Source organism: Stegodyphus dumicola, chromosome 12 (genome assembly GCF_044657685.1).
Source record: "Stegodyphus dumicola isolate Sdum_Otavi_A_Nest chromosome 12, ASM4465768v1".
Lineage (NCBI taxonomy): Eukaryota > Metazoa > Arthropoda > Arachnida > Araneae > Eresidae > Stegodyphus > Stegodyphus dumicola.
The window spans coordinates 108,754,296-108,769,306 of NC_140779.1; positions in this window are offsets into that span (position 1 = coordinate 108,754,296).

Genomic DNA, 15,011 nt, shown 5'->3' on the forward strand with positions numbered 1-15,011 from the left:
GGAAAAAGGCTTGGGAAACACCGATGAACAAAATGTATTTTAATACAAATCCAAGTTGATTGTAACTTGTGATTTAACAAACATGTGAGAAATTTCTGATTCCAAACCATCAGTAGTAATTAAGGAAATCCTCCTTTTCTCTGGTCGAAATTTTATCTCTATTTTAGATACTTTCTTATACGTTAATTATATCTCATTAGCTAATAAATTGCCGAGTTTCAACGAGATCATTTCATTCACAATATTTCCGTGCTAAGGTCAAGAGTAGGAAACAGTTGCCTCTTCCTGCAGTCAACCAGCACTCAAAAATCATCCAATCAATAACTCATGTGCTATATTCAATATTTTCCAATTTTTAATTTGTGTTAATTTGTATCATAGATAGATGCTTTTCGTGCAATTTATTTCGATTTTTCTTCTAAGAAACTGTTGTATTTTCTGTGTAATATGACATAAAAACTTTCAAGAAGAAAGCAATGCCGGAAAAGTAAGAATACTTGGACAAGCCCATTTAACATTGAGTAAATGTGTATTTCGGTGATTTGGCGAGATATCGCCAAGCTGACAAAGGTTTTGGCTACTTATTTTGTCGCTAAGTTTGGTGTGAAATCAACAAAAGTCGCCAAACTTAGCGACCATTTGGCGACATTTTGGTCAGGTGCTGCATCGCCTGTATTTCCTGGGTTGGTTTGCTACTAATCCTAATATACACGTAATTGTGCGCAGTGTAGGCGCCCAACCAGAACTATGTCCTTATGTATCGTCGTAGTAGGTACTGTTATAAGGTATTTCTCCCGCCTTCCTAGCGTGCCTTCGTGGTGTAGTGGTTCTGCACGCTGGACCGGTAATCCAGAGGTCCGTGTTTCGATTCCCGGCAACGGCGATTGCTAATTTTTCATCTTGCCTGCTTTCAAAAATTCCTAATGTCTTTGCAGTGGCGCCGTAGTAGGTTCTGTAATTGAATATAAGTAATTGATCACTATACTAGCTGCAATCGTAATTTGACCTCATACTGCTTTCCAGTGATTTCGAGAAGCAGAAATTATATCTCGGCAACCGGTGTAAAACTATAGAAGCTTACAGACCGCATCTTAGTGTTGTTGCAAATTGTTAGTCCAGCGTGAAACTGAGATATTTCCGGATTAACTCTCTCTTTAGGTGCGCTTTATACTGCATTGTTTTAACGATTTTATTAGTTTGAAGCATAATTAGTGATTGCACTTTGTGATACTATGAACACCTGTGCGAGTATTACTGTGGAAAATTCAAGAACTTTAAAGTGTTTCATTTAATAAAAATAAATTTTACTAACCTATCATCGGATCTGTGCATTCAGTCTATTGCAAACCCGTATTCCCACAACACTATCTTTTGTAGCAGGTAGATGTTACTAATAAACAATTTAACTAACTTGGATAAAATGATTAAGATTAGAATAGTAGACTGAAAATTAAAACAAATCCTCACTCTTTCACTTGGCAACAGCTCATTAGTGCTGTTTGAGTAAAATACAGTTTAGATTAAATCGCTGAAGCTTCAACTGTCTTTATAGTGAAAATAACGTAGTACATTTTTATTGATACGTCTTTCACCACAAAATATATACATACATATATATATATATATATATCGCTGAAAATCCATGTAGAAAATGAACAGCTGTTAGGCAAATCAGATATCAAAGAAAGTAATCTTTAAATTTCCGAAATTATTCCATATCTCCTCTTTCGCACGTTTTGGATTTTATTATTTTCTTTTCGATTTACCAAGGCAAAACACAAGAAATTCTCTCCATTATGGTGCCCAAACTAATATAAACATTTTCAACTAACCAGGTAAAACAAAAGAATTTGGTTGTTTAAACTCCGTTTATGTAAAATACTGCTTAAAGAAAAACCATTCAGCTAATAAGCGAATGTTTTCTGAAGTTTAAATCCAACATTTCTTAAATGGATTTAATTATTTAAAAATGAAATTATTTTCACAGTATGTGAAACACAGGTTTGTAAACAAACACAGAAAAATTATTAACTTTTCGTGGTGCACTATGAAATTGCGATTATTTAAGCAAGTTTAAGTTTAGAGTGGCTTTCTCAATGATCCAGCAAATAATGAATTGTCTGCGATGGCTTTCATTGTTCAAGGCCTGGGTGATGAAAAATCCAAACATTTATGTGCATCAAGCCTGTTCTTTTTATTCTAGCAAGGTTTTCTCATGTTTCAAAGAGTAATCTTTTATTTCTTAGCGAGCTGAAATAATGTTTGTTAAAACATGTTTAGATGTACAGGATTAACCTTTAATTTGATTGGTAGGAGCTCCGACAGGCTATCGTGCTTTAGTTAATAACGGTTTCATTTACCTAGAGAAGTATCTAGCATATCTCGGTGCCTTTATCATAGTCGGTGAATATATGATAAATTTTTCCTGTCAAGATATAACTCGTTTCTTTTTTGGTGTGTGTGTGAAATAAACTGATTATCAATCTGAAACTTTCTTGATTATATTTTAAACTCCTTATACCTAAGTATATTAGTTACATATACATGTTTTAATCGTCTCATTAGATAGTAAAATAATAATAATCCTATTAAATAAAGTTTAAAACACACTTTCAGAGAAAACTCTTTTTTTTTTTCAATTGATTAACCAAAATTAGTACATTTAATATATAGAGGGGGGTCAAAAATATGTATATACCTCTAGCGGCCTATCCGCACAACCAAGTGAAATGGAATTTCCGAAATTGTTATTTTAAGATATGTGTTCGAGACTGTGGCGATTTAAAATAATGTACCTCTACGGTTATAGTTGCAGTAAAAAAAATTTAGATGTTTACCAAAGGCGATACCCACGTATTTCCTGCGCAAAGGGATCACCGCACTGTAGAACCATAAATGGCGTTGGAACGATATACGTATGAATAAAACTGCCGTGCTCATAAAACATTTGTAAAGACGAGCATTGTAAACTACAATTTACTAGGGAGAAGAGGGTCGAAGTTCCAAGTTTTAATCGTGCCCACCTATGCAGATGATAGCTCATTGCATCGGGAGATTGTTGTCAACAATGACAAACGTAACATCGCGGGAGGTATCTCTACAACTTCACATTTTATGCCATCTTTAATTGCGACAAATCTCCGGGGTTTGATGTGCACACCTTAGATTTTAGGTAACTCCAGAAGAAGAAGTCTGTCGGGCTTAGGAGGATCGTGGTGGCACCGAAATTGTAATGTTACAGCACATGACGCTATCTTGAAATAATGCACACGTTCAAAATTTGCAATTCCAATAAAACCTGTATTCCTCTCTCCTCTGTTATGTGGTCATCGGTTTCTTATTGATGCTCTTATTTACAAATATTTTAGGCTTGCAGGTTTTGTCATTTACGGCTTTTCAAGGAGTTGATCAATTTACGCAACACGAAAGCGGGCGTCGCCACTCTAAAATTCCGAAATGTTTTCACTGCAACTGTAACCGCGAGAGCTCTGTTGTTTTCAAATCATCACAATCTCCATAGCTTACCTTCAAATAACAATATTTGAAACTTCATTTCGGTTGGTTGAGTGTATAGGACGCTAGAGGTTTATATATATATAGGGGATGATATAAGATAATATCTAATATGTAATAGGAGTTTTACAGCATGGGGTGATACGTGGTCTTACGTTACTCAGCTCGGTATAGTGATAACTCTAAAAATGAGTGCATTTAATATGTGTTTGATGATATGCATTTAAATTTCAACTGATCACCGTTTAAACGTCTTTCAAGGTACAGTTACTAAAACGACGCGTTAAGAAGAAAGAGGAAATTTTTGTTTTTGGTTTTATACAGGAATACCCAGTCTCACCCCTAATGTTTATACATTTGTCATTCCTGTTAAATTATGTTGAATGTCAGTGCTGTGTTTTAATGACCGTCCATACATTTTAGAAGTAAAAGCACAAGCGGTGAGGAAAACTAGTGTTCGAATTTTATATTGTTATGAAATAATAAGAAGGCAAGTCTTCCTTCGGCAAAAGACTGGTTACCAGATTTCCTTACGTGTTCTGTTCCCTCAAACGATCGTCCTTTATACCTCCGAGAGGCCGAGCAATAAAGTCTTTGAGCGTTAGTAGTTCGGCCCGGATTTCAAATCTCCGTAAATGTGATCACTGTATGAGTGTTTTCGTGGTTTTCCCCATGTGCAACGTATATATGAGCGAGCTTCCCTGAGAGAGTCCTTCATGAAAGCACGACTTCTCTTAAACAGATAGCCCTCGAGTGTTTTGATGTTATTTTTATAAAAAAAAATAAGCCAAATGAATGCTTTCTAACAGCTAATTGTTAATACCGTTACTCTTGTAGTTTTCACTTCTAGAAATATTTTTAGTCTGAATCTGGTAAGAAAGGAAAGTTAAGAAGAATTTTAAATAGAATGCATGTTTCACCTTAAAGGATTTTATACATAATTTCTAATATATCTGAATTTTTCAAGTGTAATTTTCTTACAATGTAAGATTTTCAATTAAAGCCAGAAATATAAGATTTATTGGAAACGTTTTAGTAAGCAGAATAAAATATATAAAGAACTACGGTACTTTTACGCTGTGTTTTCATAAAGATTTTTAAAAACTTCCCCTTTGTATTTGATACTTAAACAAATTGGCTGCCTCACTTCAAACATCAATTATCACTCCCAATAAACCTGAACACAAAAAGAGCCCAAAGATATAGGGTGGTATGTGGATAAGGAATTCAAACTATTCGTCTGCCTTCCTGAACTTTTACTTCTCTTTCCATAAATACGACATTTAAAACGTTAAAATTACCTGTTTCATTATTGCAGTTTTTCTTTAAATTTATTTATATTTATCACCTTATTATTTCTCTTTTTTTTTTTAGGATTTGCAGCATGGAGTTCTGTTCCCTCAAACGATCGTCCTTTACACCTCCGAGAGGCCGAGCAATAAAGTCTTTGAGCGTTAGTAGTTCGGCCCGGATTTCAAATCTCCGTAAATGTGATCACTGTATGAGTGTTTTCGTGGTTTTCCCCATGTGCAACGTATATATGAGCGAGCTTCCCTGAGAGAGTCCTTCATGAAAGCACGACTTCTCTTAAACAGATAGCCCTCGAGTGTTTTGATGTTATTTTTATAAAAAAAAATAAGCCAAATGAATGCTTTCTAACAGCTAATTGTTAATACCGTTACTCTTGTAGTTTTCACTTCTAGAAATATTTTTAGTTTGAATCTGGTAAGAAAGGAAAGTTAAGAAGAATTTTAAATAGAATGCATGTTTCACCTTAAAGGATTTTATACATGATTTCTAATATATCTGAATTTTTCAAGTTTAATTTTCTTACAATGTAAGATTTTCAATTAAAGCCAGAAATATAAGATTTATTATTAATTTGTAATAAATCTTATATTTCTGGTAATTTAATTGTAATAAATCTTATATATCTAATATATATATATATTATTACCAAATATGCTCCTTCTTCAAGAATAAAAATGCTTCTATAGAGATACAAAATAACTCCTAAAAGCTTTGCAAATTGTTGTTATTCAATTTCATACTTTCCAAAATATGCAATAATAAAGCATCTATAAAATTTCACATGAAAATTTTCATTTAATTTTTTTACTTACTATCCACAAACGCGGCCGGTAGCCTAAAATTGTGTCATTTTCTGAGTTCCTCTAGTAATCAGTAATAACGGCGATAAAGAACTGCGTTTATTGCTTTTAAATTTCTTAGTTTTTCAATCAGAAACAGACAGATAAAATGTGAAAGAAAAGTTAAATATCCTACTCTTTGCTCAACGACAATGTGGTACAGCGTGGAAGATAAAAATATTTTAATTCCGACAGCGACAACAGACTTATATTAAATCCCAGTGTTTGTTGGTGAAATTCAAAAGAAAAATTAATATATTGCGTGGCGTTATGTTTTTATATCGCACTGTTTTCTGATTAAATTTGAAACATAAAATTCTTACATTAACGATAGTACTATCCGAGATCTAGTTTAACTATTGCAGAATTATTATACTCACTTGAAATACCTGTTCGTAGATATTTGTTTATGGAAACGACTTCTATATTTGAGGTCAATTTCACGTGAGAATACTGGAAGTACTAGAAAGCATATCATCTGCAATGAACGTAATTCTATCGTTCTTACTAGTGAGATTTTGGAAATAGCGCCATGAAATAAGAATATTGAGAAAAAAGCAGCTGAACGGAAATGAAAGCTTAAGGACAAAATCTGATTTTCAAATTTCTCTGTAAATGCGAAACGTGTACATGTTAATCTTTTGATTACAAGAAAAGATATTCTGTTTTCGAGTATTTCGAGAACCTAAAAACTGCAGTAAACATGAACGTAACGACGGCTCTTTCACTGCAATTACCTTTCTCATTATTGAAAAAAAAATCTTTCCTCGAAGTGTGCTTTATAATTTACATGACCCCAAATAAGAAAATAAAAAAAGAAAATGATTTTTTAAGCGATGATGATTTTTGTCAGGGCTAGATTACTTAATTACCAGTATACTCCCCTTTTCTTTCCTGCATTTAAGTCAGCAAAGACGAGTAAAAACTAAGGACTCAGCTATGGTTTGGAATAAAACACCAGTTCGCCTTAATTAAGCTTGGCGTTTTCGGGATTAGTTTGTAGAGGCATATTTTTTTCCAGGAGGAAAAGGAAAAAATTAATTATGCGGGATTCAAACGACGAATTATCAAATGCTAGATAGACATGCTACTGGTTACATTACAACAATATTTATAAGGTAATATAATAATTATTTACATTACAACAGTATTTATAAGGTAATACAATAATTATTTTCATTACAACAATATTTATAAGGTAATACAATAATTCTTTATCTCACCGGTCTTTGTATTAGCGCCAAATGGCACCAATAATGTTTACCTATATGGAAAAGGAATATGCTATGTAAAATGCAGAACTAACGAAAAGAACTCTAGATTGGAGGGTAATACGTATGAAATTGTATTTATTGTTTGTTTCTGACTAGCAGCCACATAGAACAGTAGTTTAAACATTCAAAGAAAGCTTACTCTAACAATGGAGTATGATTTATTGAAACAAAAGAAAATAAGTTATTCCAAAAAAGTGCAAAATGAATAAAGAATCCTTCTTATAATACATGTTTTTAATCTTTTTAAAATTATGCACATGTATGGACACCTTAAAATATAACATTAAATACATACATTTATACTGGAAACTTCCTAAGAGAAATTCGGCAATATTTATAAAAGATTAATGCATGCTAAAGATTTATCCTCCTCTCCTATTAATTTCTACCGATTTTCTACGTTATTTATTTTTTATAATAAATACGCATACTCTAGCTGACTGATGTAGTTTTTAAAATTAATTGGCTAGGAATTACCCGGTAAAAATTACCTATTTAATTAAAATTTGCGTGTTCTTATTTTCATATTAGCAAAATTATTTTTCATTGGTTTATTTTCTTATGTATTAATTGTAGACAGAATGGAATACAGCAGGTCCGCAATAAAAATTATTCACCAAAATGCTTGAAATTTTATAAAAATCATTTTTACTGGGAGGATTGAGGGGGGCATGAGGGGAATGAGTTGCATGAGTAATAAAATATAATAATTTTTTATCTAGCCAAACTTCTAATTAATGACATATTCATTGTACTTTAATTAATTAAATATAAAGTTCATTAAGTGCAAACTATAAGTTTTAATTACAATATTACGGGTAACTCGATTATCAATTCATTGCATAGACTTAAAACAGAATTTCTTGGTTTCGAAGGCATTCCTCTACCTTTTCTAACCACCTTTGGCAGAATAAAACAAACATCTGAAATCACTTACATTATAAGGCCTGGAACACCAACCAGGTAGACCTCAAGTTGTTCTTTTCAAAACTGGGAAACAATTCCTCCTTTTCCCAATGAATTCTTCATCAGGAATGAGATTGAACACATAAAGGCTGTGTAAGGCTGGGGGTCCCCCATGCCTGTACATACTTTTCATATACCTATTACGCCACTGACATCAATCTCAATACCTTCTCTTACTTTTCCAAAGAAAGGGAACTGAGTATGAATGTATTCCAGACCAGAAGAAGGAACAGCAATTCTGACAGGCTAAGTAAGCAAAAGAAAAGTGGCATTAGCAAAGATGTCGGGATTCTTGGTGAATGATAATTTTAAACTCATGAATTTAAAGCAGAAATGTACTGTTTTTGTCAGAAATTATACTAAGTTTTATTAACTTTTACTGCTTGCCATATAATCTTTGTCAACTTACCTTTTACTGCTTGCCATATTGTCCTAGTTTACATTCATTCACCTTCCATACCTCCCACAAAATCTCGATGCAGTTTTTGAGGGACATTGTCCATATTCGTAGTAAATATACGTAAAAATATCTAATAGGCATATATCTTGCAGGGCCCTTTTCAAAATTGGACCCCACAACTGCGGGTGTTCCTGAGCCTCTAAACAGGCTTTGTCATTAGCATATCCTATTCTCTGATGGCGAAAGCGTCAAAACTGGAGATAGGCCTAAAAACTAAAGAATATCTTCTAGAATCAATGAAATTTAACCGAGATAACCGAAGTTTGTTTGCCACCGGTGTACGATAGTTATCCTTTGAACGATTACTTTAAGCCACGACCAGAAAAGGCTTGAAGTGGCAACTGCAAACTTTTGTCTATCAACGTGTATGACAGGCATCAAAATGTTTTTCTGGAATGGCTTAAGGAAAAACTCACTGAGAAATTAATAACAAAATAAATCTGGCTACAAGTTTAGTAGTTTTCTCGAAGAGATTGGCATCACTATTTATATTTAGATTTTATTTTGTTATAAAAGAATTAGAACGCAATAAAATTTTAAGGGGAAAGTAGATTGGTAATCTATCCATTATCAACATTGGTGTGATGTATGGACGTGATGCTTAAAGACAGAAGACAGTGAATTAGCTAATATTGAATTTATTGGTTTAAAATATAATTATTAAAGAAAATATTATTAAAAGAAGAACACCTGTTAGAGCAATGTTCACGAAGCGCTGCAATTCGTTAAATAGCGTCTTCAAAATGAGCCAGGTTTAAAACGTGAGGAAATTGGAATGAAAGTTTCTTCTTTAGAGCGAATTGCTTCAGATTTGGGCTGAATTAGATAATGAAAAAAAAATGTGGAATTGTTACCGCCGCAATCCGACGTTATAAACGCCGCATCAATCAATTTTTTTTCTCCCATTAACATTTTCGCGCCGACTCTCAGGCAAACATTCCAAAATACAAAAAAGTACTAATTTCCTGGCCGGCACTCTGGCGTGCCAGATCCTTTTCTCGTTCATCCCCGGCTGTCACATGTTTGTGCCAGTGTCCTGGAACATTTTGAAGACCACTAGATGGCGTCCTGTGTCCATTACTTTTGAACTGAATATTGTTTTAGGATTGTGACTATCATCACATTCTGCGTAAAATTGGGGCCAGCTGTTGCGGAAGTGAGCGTAATATGAACAGAAAGAGCTCATCTCCTTAACTCGTGATATAAGCATTCGCTTCTCTATATCCCTCCAAAGCCTTTTTTTTTTATTATTATTATTCCTTTTTTTTCTACCATGTAGTGTCTTTTAGGGTTAAGATGTGAGATTCCATTACTCTTTGCATTGTTTTTATTTCGGAAAGCTTTGACTGCAGTTTATCATAACGAGCAGGCGTTATTTATCAGACGAATGGTAAATAAGCCAATTAGTGATGTGAATGAGAGTGACGATTTATTTTTTAAAGAGAGTAATTTTTCTAGTGATTCTCATATGGAGATTTTGTCACAGACTGAGCTCATTGAGTATTTGCCTCCCAAATATCTGACATGAAATATTTTGTTACTTCCTCTTAGAAACTGACTTTCTTGTATTTTTTTATTAAAGTTTATTAATGTATTTTATGAATTAAAACTTAGAAATAATTTAAATAGCGCTTCCAAAAATTATTTCTCAATGTAAGCTTTTTTTATATATACATTTTCATGTTAAACAAAGAAAAAGATTATTAACGTTAATTTTAACATTTATGATAGCTTAAGTAATAATCTAAAATAGTACAAAAATTATGACTTAAGGACGTTATATATATGTATATATGTATATATATATATATATATATATATTTTAATTTTTTTCCTATAGTTAGGTTTGGCGGATGCAAAATCCGTGGCCTGTGGGGCCACTTTTTTTGACTCCCACCCGTCCCGACGGAAAGTCTTAAACAAAGGCGCGCCGTCTCAGAAAGGTAAAAAAATTTTTATTTGTTTATAACCATATGCAACGGTATGAATTCCATCATTCAGAATACATCTTGTATCATCCAAAGTAGAATGTGCTATTTTATTTAGAGCTACGGTAAAAAGATGATTTTTACTTTGGATATTATACTGTAACTCTCTACTACATATGGTTTCGTCTAGTTCTTATATATATATGTAAGATAAAATATATGAATCGAAATTATAGTTTAAACTATAAACATTAATTCTTCCTCTTTATTCTAAAATCGTAACAACTTCTCTGCATTGCGTCATTTCTAGATCACTCTATGGCCCGCGCAGCTCTGATGACGTAATAATTGGGAACTGAAACTGCCGTTGTAAACCAAAACTTTCCTCTTTGCCGTGCTTCCATCCTTCATAACTACGCACTTCAGCTTTTGCTCTCTACTCTCCTAAGATGTAATTTCGCTGGCTTGCTTTCTATCTCAACAATATCAAAAATGTAAATCTTCTGTAGAAAGGCACGACTAGAGTGCCAAGGTGATCGTGGCCACAAATATCAGTTGCAAATAAAAATGGAATTAAAACTGCCTCGACTGCCAAGTTCTTTAAATATTACCAAGTTAGCATTACTAGCATACTACGCAATCAAAATCTTCTTCAATATAGGTCTAATCACGCATCTACAGTGTTCCGTCTTTTTGATTTGCTCTTATTATGACAATTAAATATATATATATATATATATATATATATTATGATATTGCGGTTTACTCCTTTAGCTGTTTTCGTCTGTCTCACTTTTCTTGAACAGTAACAAATAAATTTCTGCCTCGGTCATAATAAATTCCAAAATGGGTTCTGAATTCATTTCTTCTTTGAAACATCCTATTTCCTTTTTATTATTGATATTGTGTAAAGGATGACATTTCGGATAATCTGATGTGTCATACATATACATATGAAAACTCATATCTCGATATACATCTATTAAAATTTCGTAAGTGAGAGAATCTGCGTCGGTAAAAAGTAACTTTGCACTGTCTCCATATTATGTTTTGATATGACTGTAATGAAAGTTGTACGTAAGATGTTTACTACGTTCTACTATAACAAATCCTACACAAATGGGTTTGTTTAGAATAACGCTATTTTTGAGTCAATTCCCTCAAAGCAATGTCTTTATCAAAAATTCAGAAATTGTGAATGGTTGGGACTGCTACATATTTCTTTGCATATTTTTCTGTATTTATTAATTGAATATCAACGTGTTTCCTCACGTTTTCCCTAGTTTTACGGTATACCCTATTGTTCATTAATTTATAAAAATCTTTTACATAGCCAGATTGCACAATTTTTCCTTGATTCATATTACATTGTATATAAGGTTGTAAACAAGGCTTTTGATAGAATTTTTATATTTTATGTACATGAATTAATTATAATGCTAATGAGAGATATAACTGTAAATTCTTATGGTAGATGACAAAATTGAATTTGGGGTTCAAATTAAGAAATAATTTGATATTGGATACAAATTTACTATTTCTCAATGGACTGACTGCATAAGGCGTAAGATCATTAGCTTGTATTTTTATTTTTTCTGGAGTCCCTGAGTAACCATTATTCACGTCAGAAAGTTTACCGGGATATTCCAGATATACTTCCAAAGTGCCTAAATAATTTGCATCAAGGTAAAAGATATATTTGCTTTCTTTAGCAGAATCAAAATGCTTAAGGTACTATTTATTATTTTCCATAGTCTTCCACGGGTAATCATGGGTACTCCGCCGCGAATTCCATCTTCTATAAATAAGTGCCTGTTGATGTCTGTTAATAATTTTAGTGCTTGATTGGTCATTTTCAAGCAGGCTTGTCAAACTTTCAAGCTGCTGCATTCAATAAATGCGCACAGTTTAAACTATAATAAATTCTTTAAAGCGTTCTAACATTTTCAAAACCGTCTGCTAATTGCAATACATCGCTTTTCATATATAAAACGTGACAGTCTCATAAATTTTGTACACGGAAAGCTCGCCAAACTGTTTGCGCATGCATGTAATATCCGAGATATACTTTCACCAGTTAATGTGTTCTGTAAGTCTTCTATGGGTGCTTATTGAGTGTCCTTAAATTTTTCAAAAATGTTAGCATATTCAGGAGGATATACACCTTTCCGTAATAATAATTTTCTTTTAATGAACATGAATATTTTTTTTGAAAGTTGTAAATTTTTCTTCCGGTAGGTTAGATACAAGTTTCTCTAAAGATGCGTTCATAAATTGCTTAGTATCAATAAAAAATTAAAATACACTTATATTGTTCCATCTTCTTCTAAATGTTAAAAGAAACATATTTTTCCATATTACCAGCTATGACGGAAAACCCTCGATTTTGAACTTTAGGCAATTCTTGAATAATTAAATGTGCATCATAATGTTTTAAGTTATGGAATACGACCGAAGTTTCTTTTGAAGCCTGTGTTTAAAATTGCACATATTGTGTAGAGCTCCTCGATACTTTCCCGTAAGGTGATCGTGATCGTTCACCATTACTGTCCAAAATTTTTTACACAAGAAGCATGAACAGCACTTTTAAAATTTTGCTCCTCCTGAAGTGTCATACAAAGAGTTACGTTGACACATAATTTTTCGACTATTTCCTGTTTCTTCTCCGCTTCTTAAAGTTCATAATGGATAGTCAGGGCCGTACTACGCTACTAGATTCTAAGGATATCAACTACTACATCTGCACTTTACCCGAAAATAAACGTATCAAGCCATTAAATATTTACATGGAAGGGAAATTTATTGTCGTACTTCTCTTTGACATGACTTAAACTAAGTTTTATATTTTGTTCCTTTCTATTTAATAGAAAATATTATGATGCTGGTACATTGTAAATTCTACTTTTCGTTATTAAATCGTTATTAATATGCTATCGTTTTTTAATATGCAAGGGCTAGATCCCATTACTGATAACTTGTTTATGTTTCAGTTGTGATATTAACACTAACTTAACTATCACTTTTGAAATAAATCCTATATTAATATGGTATTTATAACAGACATGTTACTTAGACACAAAGTCCTTCACATATTTCGTAGTATACCATTTTTAATCTGTGATCTTATTAATCTTAATTCTTAATCGTATGACCAGTAGTCGGACTTTTTTATTTGCCGCGCACGTCTACTCAAATTGACAAAGTGTATTACTTGACACAGTTTTTGTATAATTAATGCTTAATTTTCATGGAATGTAATGAACAATGTTCCGAAATATCTATAGCTGAGGTACTACATTCGATAGTAATTAATTCCTGTAAATATTTGTAATTTGCATGCACAATTTCTCTTATTTTCCATGGTGTGAATAAGGTGTTCTTTGTTGTAAGTATTTCATGGCATGTTTTTGTTAGTAACAGTTAATTGAATTTCTCTTAGTGTATCATCAGCTCGACAAAACCTTTCAGTATACTGTATGGCAATACCTTGAAGAATGTAATTATCCTGATTAAACTTCATATTTAAATTTTCCGAAATACTTTCTAAAATTTTGCTTGGAGCCTAACTTGATCTTGATATTTTCGAATAATTTATTACTAGATTGGGTAAAGTCCATGAGCCACTTAGGAAGTAGAGGAAGAACTGAAATATAGCACCACACAGATCAAAAACGTATTTCGCAAATTTATTGCTCCTAAATAAAAGGAACGTGTCTATTCCCAATGGAATCTTTTTGTTTTCTTGGAACTAGAGTTTTGTTCAAAATCTATGCCCCAACGTGGTTGTTTTGCCTAACTTAAAATTTTATTGTAGTGTGTCTCTCTTCCAATTTAATTAATCTTTTCTAAAGGAGGCCCACCAGCGGCCAAGCGGTAACATCGCTGAACACTGGTAGTTCGTTCCGAGGTTCGAGTCCCGAAGGGCTGGCTGCATGGGAGTTTTCGTGGTTTTCCCCATGTGTAACGTGTATACGAGCCAGTTTCCCTTAAAAAGTTCTCCACGAAGGCATCCCTCCCTTAAGGCAGATAACCCTCGAGTGCTTTGCCGTAATCTAATAAACCAAAAAAAAATTTTCAAAAGGCTCTAAAAACAAGACTTGCAAATCGTTTATTGCAGAAATTATAATTAGGGAAACAGTGGAAATGTGTCTAAATAACGGTACTGATTTTAAATTTATCCTGTCTTCATATGTGGAATTGTTTGCTGCACCTGGGTGTCTGATCACTAGGCTCTACCCCATGTGGAATAAATTAGAAATTTCGAAAGATGAAATGGTATTAACCTGAAACACCGAAAGATGAGCACGGGAAAATTATTTTGCGGAAGTGAAAATTGACATTCTGTTTTATATAAATATTCTCTACTATGACAAAATAAATAATCCGCATATATATATTTGAAATAATAAAATAGTCAAGAATACACTTAAAATTCTAACTTTATGTTCTTTTCCTTTTTTAATGGCGACGGTCTCTTATTTGAAAGTACGTGGAATTAAATGCGCAGCCCCGTAGACAAGTTGTTTTTCCCGATTTTATTCGGCTGTTCGGCAGTGTTCTTAAAGAAATAAGTATATATTATAAGTTTATATATATTATATATGTTATATATAGATAGATTGTTTCATGTTTCGCTATGTAGAAAAATAGCAGCGCTTGGATGCATCAAAATTTGAAGACACGCATTCCTCCGTCCCAAGATGCACCTCTTTGAACCGCG